Source organism: Pristiophorus japonicus, chromosome 5 (genome assembly GCF_044704955.1).
Source record: "Pristiophorus japonicus isolate sPriJap1 chromosome 5, sPriJap1.hap1, whole genome shotgun sequence".
In the NCBI taxonomy this organism is placed as follows: Eukaryota; Metazoa; Chordata; class Chondrichthyes; family Pristiophoridae; genus Pristiophorus; species Pristiophorus japonicus.
In genome coordinates, this window is record NC_091981.1 from 25,770,275 (window position 1) to 25,782,053 (window position 11,779).

Here is an 11,779-nt window from a genome sequence, read left to right on the forward strand (position 1 = left end):
TTGAACCAATATCTGACAAGGTGCCTCAACTCCAGCTGGCCCAGACTGCCCTGCAGAGGTCTAGGAGGTGCAGTCAGTGACAGGGCCCTCACGGATGCCAGCAGCCAGATGTTGTTGGCAGCAACACCTCAGGCGTCTGAGGAAAGTGTACAGCTACCTGCCATCATCTCTGATTTTCCCACTGGGGCATTACCTTGTAGAAGTGGTAGCAATAGGAAGAGAAAGACTTCTGAGGGTGATATAAGAACATAAAAACATGAGAAATAGGAGCAGGAGTAGGCCACCTGGCCCCTCGAGCCAGCTCCACCATTTAATAAGATCATGGCTGATCTGATCATGGACTCAGCTCCACTTCTCTGCCCACTCCCCATAATCCTTTATCCCCTTATCGCTCAAAAATCTGTCTATCTCTGCCTTAAATATATTCAATGACCCAGCCTCCACTGCTCTATGGGGCAGAGAATTCCATGGATTTACAACCCTCTGAGAGAAGAAATTCCTCCTCATCTTAGTTTTAAATGGGAGGCCCCTTATTCTGAGACTATGTCCCCTAGTTTTAGTTTCCTCTCTGCATCCATCTTGTCGAGCCCCTCATTATCTTATATGTTTCAAAAAGATTACCTCTCATTCTTCTGAACTCCAATGCATATAGGCCCAACCTACTCAACCTATCTTCATAAGTTAAACCCCTCATCTCCGGAATCAACCTCATGAACCTTCTCTGAACAGCCTCCAATGCAAGTATATCCTTCCTTAAATACGGAGTACTCTATGTGTGGCCTCACCAATACTCTGAACAGGCCCTCAAATCTGGTACCAAGCTTATGGTCTACAGGGCTGTAGTGATACCCGCCCTCCTGTATGGCTCAGAAACGTGGACCATATACAGCAAGCACCTCAAATCACTGGAGAAATACCACTAATGATGCCTCCGTAAGATTCTGCAAATCCCCTGGGAGGACAGTGCACCAACATCAGTGTTCTTGATCAGGCCAACATCCCCAGCATCGGAGCACTGATCGCACTCGACCAGTTCCGTTGGGCGAGCCACATTGTCCGCATGCCGGACACAAGACTCCCAAAGTAAGCACTCTACTTTGAATTCCTACACGGCAAGCGAGCCCCAGGTGGGCAGAGAAAACGTTTCAAGGACACCCTTAAAGCCTCCTTGATAAAGTGCAACATCCCCACTGACACCTGGGAGTCCCTGGCCAAAGACCGTCCTAAGTGGAGGAAGAGCATCCAGGAGGGCGCTGAGCACCTCGAGTCTCATCGCCGAGAGCATGCAGAAAACAAACGCAGGCAGCGGAAGGAGCGTGCGGCAAACCAGACTCCCATCTACCCTTTTCTCGAACGACTGTCTGTCCTACCTGCGACAGTGACTGCAATTCCCGAATTGGACTATTCAGTCACCTAGGAACTCACTTTTGGAATGGAAGCAAGTCTTCCTCGACTTCAAGGGACTGCCTATGATATGATGTACAGTTTAGCAGGACTTCTTTGCTTTTATACCCTATCCCTTGCAATAAAGCCCAATATTCCATTTTCCTTTCTGATTACTTGCTGTACCTGCATACTAACTTTTTGTGTTTCATGCACAAGAACCCCGAGGCCCCTCTGTACTGCAGCACTTGGCAATTTTTCTCCATTTAAATTATAATTGGCTTTTCTATTTTTTCTGCCAAAGTGAATAATCTCACATTTTCCCACATTATACTCCATCCGCCAAATTTTTGCCCACTTTATCCCTTTGCAGATTTTTTGTGTCCTTCTCACAATTTGCTTTCCCATCCATCTTTGTATCATCAGCAAACATGGCTACATTGCACACAGTCCCTTCATCCAAGTCATTAATAAAGATTGTAAATAGTTGAGGCCCCAGCACCGATCCCTGCGACACCCCACTAGTTACTGTTTGCCAACCAAAAAATGATCCATTTATCCCACTCTCTGTTTTCTGGTAGCTAGCCAATCCTCTATCCATGCTAATATATTACCCCCAACCCCGTGAACTTTTATCTTGTGCAGTAACCTTTTATGTGGCAACATATCGAATGCCTTCTGGAAATCCAAATACATCACATCCACTGGTCCCCCCTTATCCACCCTGCTCATTACATCCTCAAAGAACTGCAGCAAATTTGTCAAACATGATTTCCCTTTCATAAAACCATGCTGACTCTGCTTGATTGAATTATGCTTTTCCAAATGTCCTGCTACTGCTTCCTTAATAATGGACTCCAGCATTTTCCCAATGACAGATGTTAGGCTAATTGGTCTATAGTTTCCTGCTTTTTGTTTGCCTCCTTTTTTAAATTGGAGCATTACATTTGCGGTTTTCCAATCCGCTGGGACTGCCCCAGAATCCAGGGAATTTTGGTAGATCACAACGAATGCATCCACTATCTCTGCAGCCACTTCTTTTACGATCCTAGGATGTAAGCCATCAGGTCCAGGGAACTTGTCTGCCTTTAGTCCCATTATTTTACCGAGTACTCCTTCATTAGTGATAGTGATTGTATTAAGTTCCTCCCTCCCTATAGCCTCTTGATTGTCCACTTGAGTGTTTCAAGATTTCGCTTTTTTGATTTGATTATTGGGGCAATTTAAAACCTTTGCCAATTATGCCATTCCCGTGTGCCCCATGATTTGAAAGAAAGAAGGAAGAAAGATTGCAGTTATATAATACCTTTCACGACCACCAGACGTCTCAAAGCCCTTTACAGCCAATGAAGTACTTTTTGAAGTGTAATTACTGTTGTAATGTAGGAAACTCGGCAGCCTATTTGCATACAGCAAGCTCCTACAAACAGCGATGTGATAATGACCAGATAATCTGTTTTTAGTGATGCTGATTGAGGGATAGATATTGGCCAGGACACCGGGGATACCTCCCCTGCTCTTCTTCGAAATGGTGCCATGGGATCTTTTACATCCACCTGAGAGAGCAGATGGGACCTCGCTTTAACATCTCATCTGAAAGACCATGCCATGCCAATTGCAGTGAAAGTCCACAATTCTTAGGCCTGTAGATCTTTTCATACAGCCACAGGAGTCATTTTGGGGGTGCTGCAGTCAGCCAGATGACCGATGCATTATCTGTCATAGAGAGAGTCGATAAATCCCCTTCATTCAGACTGAAAGAGCATTGGAGTTTGCAGCTGTGGCTGGCTTCCCACAAGTGCAGGGTGTCCGTAAATTGCACACACGTGGCCATTAGGGCAACCCCCCCCCCCCCCCCCCACCCCACCACCACCACAACACCCACCACCATTCCCGATCAACCAGGAGCATTTGTAAACCGCAAGGGTTTCCACTCTGTCAATGTTCAGCTCGTATGCAACCATGATTTCCAGAAGCCCAATACCCAGGGGGCTGCCACAATGCCTTCATGTCACAGCAGTCAAATCGCGCAACCATGTTTCATCATGGGACCAATCTTAAAGCATGGCTGCTCAGGGGACAAGGGATACCCACTTCCACCGTGGCTCAAGAGAGGTCTTCAGAACCCCATCACTCCGCAGCAGGAGAGGCATAACAGCAGTCACATGACCACGAGGTGGTTATGGAGCAGACAATTAGAATGGGCAAGTTGAAGTTTAGTTCAACAGCTCAATGCTCCAATGCTCTCTCAGTCTCACCGATGTCAGCAGTCATGAAGGGGATTTATCGACTCTCTCTCTCTGACAAATAATGCGTCGGTCACCTGCCTGACTGTGACTCCCTGGAAATGACTCCTGTGGCTGCCTGAAAGGACTCAGTAGGTAGCATTCTTGCCTTGCATAGGAATTGTGGACTTTCACTGGAACTGGCATGGCATGGCCACCAGGTCCAGCAGGCAAGAGGTCTCTCTCAAGGAGGCCTTAGAGGTTGGCGATCTCCAGCCTTGACAATCGGATCTTCCTAAAGCACTGTTCCTCCAAGGGGTCAATGAAGCTGAGCTTCTGTCTGTAGACCTCATTGAGTGGATCGGGCCTTCTGCAAGCACGGGATCTCAGTTGCTTCCCTTCTCTGCAGCCCATCTGCCCTCCTCAGCATGCCCTTGCTGCTGGTGCTCCTCTTCCTCCTCCTCTTCCTCACTCCAATGGAGTGCAGCGAACAGCGCCCATAATCAAATTCTCCTTTTCCAAGCAGAGAGCATCAGAATCACAGTCAGAAGCAAACGGTGACCACAAAACCAGAGCCCATAATGAACCAACAAAACAACCTCATAATGCAGCAGTGCTTTTCCAATTAACCAGTTAACAATGCATGCTAGTCAGCTGTGGCTCAGTGGGTAGCATTCTTGCCTTACAAGACAGAAGGTTGTGGGTTCAAATCCCACTCCAGGGACTGGAACACAAAAAAATCTAGGCTTGACACTCCTAGTACAGTGTTGAGGGAGTGCTGTACTGTTGGATGTACCATCTTTTGGATGAGATATTAAAACAGAGGTCCTGTCTGTCCTCTCAGGTGGATGTAAAAGATTCCATGACATTATTTCAAAGAAAAGCAGAGGAGTTATCCCTGGTGTCCTGGCCAATATTTATCCCTCAATCAACATAACAAAAAAAAGATTATCTGGTCATTATCACATCGCTGTTTGTGGAGCTTGCTGTGTGTGAATTGACTGTGTGTTTCCTACATTACAAAAGTGACTACACTACAAAAGTACTTCATTACATGTAAAGTGCTTTAAGACGTCTGGTGGCCGTGAAAGGCGCTAAACAAGTGCAAGTCTTTTTTTCTTTCTAATTGCGTCAGAAGACCCTGATTTACAGATATTCATGAGCCTCCTGCCTTTCCATTAGCCCTGATACTCGGGGCGGCCAGGAAAATGCAGCGAGTTGGGAGAGGTTTTCCACTTTTGCCATTTTAACCCTTCGCCTGACACTTTCCTGCTCATCGGGGGGGTTTGGGGTTAAAATCGAGGCCATAATGTCATGTGATTGTCATGTGGTCACCTGAATTGAACTGAGATAACTATTAAGAGACCAACCAATAGGAGGTAGTCTGAAAGACATCAGCTTCACATCTCTTGTACAGAACTACAAAACCAGGTTTAAAAAGTTTTCAGCTGATCCCCTGCTTTTAATGTCAGCAAAGAGACAACAGTCTATTCTGCTCTCCGTTAATTAAGGTGTAATTATCGTATGCAGACTGGGGAGAGTCTGCCCTGGCCAATACAGAGAGCAATGCAGGACCAGCATGAAGACTCAGCAATAACACCGCCCCCTCATCCCTGTACACAGGTACCCACCTTAAGCTGATGTCAGCAGTACAATAACCTACTCACTTACACAGTTGAGTGCTTAACCCCAACCAAAAGGTTGTCAGTTTGAGATGCTTATTCCACTGTCTGATCCTAGAATTGGCTTTTTTTGTTTGGTTCAGTTTGAATCTCTGTTGGTCTGTGCGATTGGGGAATACTAACGATTGCAGTCGTTGATATGGTGTGACTAGACCTGTCTTAGCTGGTATTCTAGCGATTCTTAGAAGCACCCTGCGTCAGCAGAAAATGAGGCAAGAATTAAGTGAATCTTAAACTGGTATTTGTATCTGGTACCGTGGAAGGAGATGTAGTCGGCTTTGTAAATGGAGAAGTATACAATCGATAGTGTGGTTACATTATTGCATTACTATTAAAATTTGAATGAATTAAGTCAAAAAAATAATTAACACAGCAACAGATATGATATATGCTGCAGCCCAGATAGGAACACAAGCCATGTGTTCATAGCGTTTGGAGCAGACTGTTCCTGCTTATTCTCATAGTATACCTGTCATTAAATACAGCTACAGTAGTTGCTAAAGAACACATAGGAAATGTTGTAACATCTCATTTTATGATATTTACAGCGGATCACAGAGGACATGGCACTCAGTGTACCTTTTGTAATGGCTGCCTCGCCCACGGACAGCTTCACCTAAGGCAGGAGCTTGTGATCAGCTCACAGGCTCAGTACATGGGTGGCATTGAAGGTGAGTGACAGTGACAGAGACAGAGACAGAAACAGAGACAGAGACAGAGACAGAGACAGAGTCAGAGACAGAGACAGTGACAGAGTGAGTGACAGAGACAGAAAGAGACAGAGACAGAGACAGAATCAGAGACAGAGACAGAGACAGAGACAGTGACAGAGTGAGTGACAGAGACAGAAAGAGACAGAGACAGAGACAGAGACAGAGACAAAATCAGAGACAGAGACAGAGACAGAGACAGAGACAGTGACAGAGTGAGTGACAGAGACAGAGACAGAGATAGAGACAGAGATAGAGACAGAGACAGAGACAGAATCAGAGACAGAGACAGAGACAGAGACAGAATCAGAGACAGAGACAGAGACAGAATCAGAGACAGAGACAGAGACAGAATCAGAGACAGAGACAGAGACAGAATCAGAGACAGAGACAGAATCAGAGACAGAGACAGAGACAGAGACAGAATCAGAGACAGAGACAGAGACAGTGACAGAGTGAGTGACAGAGACAGAGACAGTGACAGAGTGAGTGACAGAGACAGAAAGAGACAGAGACAGAGACAGAGACAGAGACAGTGGCCGAGACAGAGATAGAGACAGAGACAGAATCAGAGACAGAGACAGAGACAGTGACAGAGTGAGTGACAGAGACAGAAAGAGACAGAGACAGAGACAGAGACAGAGACAGTGACAGAAACAGAGACAAAGACAGTGACAGAGTCAGAGACAGAGACAGTGACAGAGTGAGTGACAGAGACAGAAAGAGACAGAGACAGAGACAGAGACAGAGACAGAGACAGAATCAGAGACAGAGACAGAGACAGAGACAGTGACAGAGTGAGTGACAGAGACAGAAAGAGACAGAGACAGAGACAGGGACAGAGACAGTGACCGAGACAGAGATAGAGACAGAGACAGAGACAGAATCAGAGACAGAGACAGAGACAGTGACAGAGTGAGTGACAGAGACAGAAAGAGACAGAGACAGAGATAGAGACAGAGACAGAGACAGAATCAGAGACAGAGACAGAGACAGAGACAGAGACAGAATCAGAGACAGAGACAGAGACAGAATCAGAGACAGAGACAGAATCAGAGACAGAGACAGAGACAGAATCAGAGACAGAGACAGAGACAGAGACAGAGACAGAATCAGAGACAGAGACAGAGACAGTGACAGAGTGAGTGACAGAGACAGAGACAGTGACAGAGTGAGTGACAGAGACAGAAAGAGACAGAGACAGAGACAGAGACAGAGACAGTGGCCGAGACAGAGATAGAGACAGAGACAGAGACAGAGACAGAGACAGAATCAGAGACAGAGACAGAGACAGTGACAGAGTGAGTGACAGAGACAGAAAGAGACAGAGACAGAGACAGAGACAGTGACAGAAACAGAGACAAAGACAGTGACAGAGTCAGAGACAGAGACAGTGACAGAGTGAGTGACAGAGACAGAAAGAGACAGAGACAGAGACAGAGACAGAGACAGAATCAGAGACAGAGACAGAGACAGAGACAGTGACAGAGTGAGTGACAGAGACAGAAAGAGACAGAGACAGAGACAGAGACAGTGACCGAGACAGAGATAGAGACAGAGACAGAGACAGAATCAGAGACAGAGACAGAGACAGTGACAGAGTGAGTGACAGAGACAGAAAGAGACAGAGACAGAATCAGAGACAGAGACAGAGACAGAATCAGAGACAGAGACAGAGACAGAATCAGAGACAGAATCAGAGACAGAATCAGAGACAGAGACAGAGACAGAGACAGAGACAGAATCAGAGACAGAGACAGAGACAGTGACAGAGTGAGTGACAGAGACAGAAAGAGACAGAGACAGAGACAGAGACAGAGACAGTGACAGAGTGAGTGACAGAGACAGAAAGAGACAGAGACAGAGACAGAGACAGAGACAGTGGCCGAGACAGAGATAGAGACAGAGACAGAGACAGAGACAGAGACAGAGACAGAATCAGAGACAGAGACAGAGACAGTGACAGAGTGAGTGACAGAGACAGAAAGAGACAGAGACAGAGACAGCGACAGAGACAGTGACAGAAACAGAGACAAAGACAGTGACAGAGTCAGAGACAGAGACAGTGACAGGGTGAGTGACAGAGACAGACAGAAACAGAGACAGTGACAGAGACAGAATGAGTGACAGAGACAGACAGAGACGGAGACAAAGAGACAGAGACAGAGACAGAAACAGTGACAGAATCAGAGACAGAGACCGTGACAGAGTGAGTGACAGAGACAGAGATAAAGAGACAGAGATAGAGAGAGATAGTCACAGAGAGAGACAGTGATAGAGACAGAGAGAGAGACAGAGACAGAGAGAGAGACAGTGACAGACAGAGACAGTGACAGAGGCAGAGGGAGACAGTGACAGACAGTGACAGAGACAGAGTGAGAGTGAGTGACAGAGACAGAGACAAAGAGACAGAGACAGAGATAGAGACAGACAGTGACAGTGACAGCGACAGAGACAGAGACAGAGTCAGTGACAGAGACAGAGACAGAGACAGAGACAGAGACAGAGTGAGTGACAGTGACAGAGTCAGAGACAGGGACAGTGACACAGTGAGTGACAGAGACAGAGACAGAGTCAGAGACAGAGTGAGTGACAGAGACAGAGACAGAGTCAGAGACAGAGTCAGTGACAGACAGTGACAGAGACAGAGACAGAGACAGAGACAGAGTGAGTGACAGTGACAGTGGCAGAGACAGAGACAGAGACAGAGTGAGTGACAGTGACAGTGACAGAGGCAGAGGCAGAGACAGAGACAGAGACAGAGTCAGAGACAGAGACAGAGACAGAGTGAGAGACAGAGACAAAGAGACAGAGACAGGGACAGAGAGAGACAGTGACAGAGGCAGAGAGAGAGATAGAGGCAGAAACAGAGACAGAGTCAGTGACAGACAGTGACAGTGACAGAGACAGAGTCAGAGACAGAAACAGAGTGAGTGACAGTGACAGAGTCAGAGACAGAGGCAGAGACAGAGACAGAGACAGAGACAGAGTCAGAGACAGAGACAGTGACAGAGTGAGTGACAGAGACAGAAAGAGACAGAGACAGAGACAGAGACAGAGACAGAATCAGAGACAGAGACAGAGACAGAGACAGTGACAGAGTGAGTGACAGAGACAGAAAGAGACAGAGACAGAGACAGAGACAGAGACAGAGACAGTGACCGAGACAGAGATAGAGACAGAATCAGAGACAGAGACAGAGACAGAGACAGTGACAGAGTGAGTGACAGAGACAGAAAGAGAAAGAGACAGAATCAGAGACAGAGACAGAGACAGAATCAGAGACAGAGACAGAGACAGAGACAGAGACAGAGACAGAGACAGAATCAGAGACAGAGACAGAGACAGAGACAGAGACAGAATCAGAGACAGAGACAGAGACAGAGACAGTGACAGAGTGAGTGACAGAGACAGAAAGAGACAGAGACAGAGACAGGGACAGAGACAGTGACCGAGACAGAGATAGAGACAGAGACAGAGACAGAGACAGAATCAGAGACAGAGACAGAGACAGTGACAGAGTGAGTGACAGAGACAGAAAGAGACAGAGACAGAGATAGAGACAGAGACAGAGACAGAGACAGAATCAGAGACAGAGACAGAGACAGAGACAGAATCAGAGACAGAGACAGAATCAGAGACAGAGACAGAGACAGAATCAGAGACAGAGACAGAGACAGAGACAGAATCAGAGACAGAGACAGAGACAGTGACAGAGTGAGTGACAGAGACAGAGACAGTGACAGAGTGAGTGACAGAGACAGAAAGAGACAGAGACAGAGACAGAGACAGAGACAGTGGCCGAGACAGAGATAGAGACAGAGACAGAGACAGAGACAGAGACAGAATCAGAGACAGAGACAGAGACAGTGACAGAGTGAGTGACAGAGACAGAAAGAGACAGAGAGAGAGACAGAGACAGAGACAGTGACAGAAACAGAGACAAAGACAGTGACAGAGTCAGAGACAGAGACAGTGACAGAGTGAGTGACAGAGACAGAATGAGACAGAGACAGAGACAGAGACAGAGACAGAATCAGAGACAGAGACAGAGACAGAGACAGTGACAGAGTGAGTGACAGAGACAGAAAGAGACAGAGACAGAGACAGAGACAGTGACCGAGACAGAGATAGAGACAGAGACAGAGACAGAATCAGAGACAGAGACAGAGACAGTGACAGAGTGAGTGACAGAGACAGAAAGAGACAGAGACAGAGACAGAGACAGAGACAGAATCAGAGACAGAGACAGAGACAGAGACAGAGACAGTGACAGAGTGAGTGACAGAGACAGAAAGAGACAGAGACAGAGACAGAGACAGAGACAGAGACAGTGACCGAGACAGAGATAGAGACAGAATCAGAGACAGAGACAGAGACAGAGACAGTGACTGAGTGAGTGACAGAGACAGAAAGAGACAGAGACAGAAAGAGACAGAGACAGAGACAGAATCAGAGACAGAGACAGAGACAGAATCAGAGACAGAGACAGAGACAGAATCAGAGACAAAGACAGAGACAGAGACAGAATCAGAGACAGAGACAGAGACAGAGACAGAGACAGAATCAGAGACAGAATCAGAGACAGAGACAGAGACAGAATCAGAGACAGAGACAGAGACAGAGACAGAGACAGAATCAGAGACAGAGACAGAGACAGAGACAGTGACAGAGTGAGTGACAGAGACAGAAAGAGACAGAGACAGAGACAGAGACAGAGACAGTGACAGAGTGAGTGACAGAGACAGAAAGAGACAGAGACAGAGACAGAGACAGTGGCCGAGACAGAGATAGAGACAGAGATAGAGACAGAGACAGAGACAGAGACAGAGACAGAATCAGAGACAGTGACAGAGTGAGTGACAGAGACAGAAAGAGACAGAGACAGAGACAGAGACAGAGACAGAGACAGTGACAGAAACAGAGACAAAGACAGTGACAGAGTCAGAGACAGAGACAGTGACAGAGTGAGTGACAGAGACAGAAAGAGACAGAGACAGAGACAGAGACAGAATCAGAGACAGAGACAGAGACAGAGACAGAGACAGTGACAGAGTGAGTGACAGAGACAGAAAGAGACAGAGACAGAGACAGGGACAGAGACAGTGACCGAGACAGAGATAGAGACAGAGACAGAGACAGAGACAGAATCAGAGACAGAGACAGAGACAGTGACAGAGTGAGTGACAGAGACAGAAAGAGACAGAGACAGAGATAGAGACAGAGACAGAGACAGAATCAGAGACAGAGACAGAGACAGAATCAGAGACAGAGACAGAGACAGAATCAGAGACAGAGACAGAGACAGAGACAGAGACAGAATCAGAGACAGAGACAGAGACAGTGACAGAGTGAGTGACAGAGACAGAGACAGTGACAGAGTGAGTGACAGAGACAGAAAGAGACAGAGACAGAGACAGAGACAGAGACAGTGGCCGAGACAGAGATAGAGACAGAGACAGAGACAGAGACAGAGACAGAATCAGAGACAGAGACAGAGACAGTGACAGAGTGAGTGACAGAGACAGAAAGAGACAGAGACAGAGACAGAGACAGAGACAGTGACAGAAACAGAGACAAAGACAGTGACAGAGTCAGAGACAGAGACAGTGACAGAGTGAGTGACAGAGACAGAAAGAGACAGAGACAGAGACAGAGACAGAGACAGAGACAGAATCAGAGACAGAGACAGAGACAGAGACAGTGACAGAGTGAGTGACAGAGACAGAAAGAGACAGAGACAGAGACAGAGACAGTGACCGAGACAGAGATAGAGACA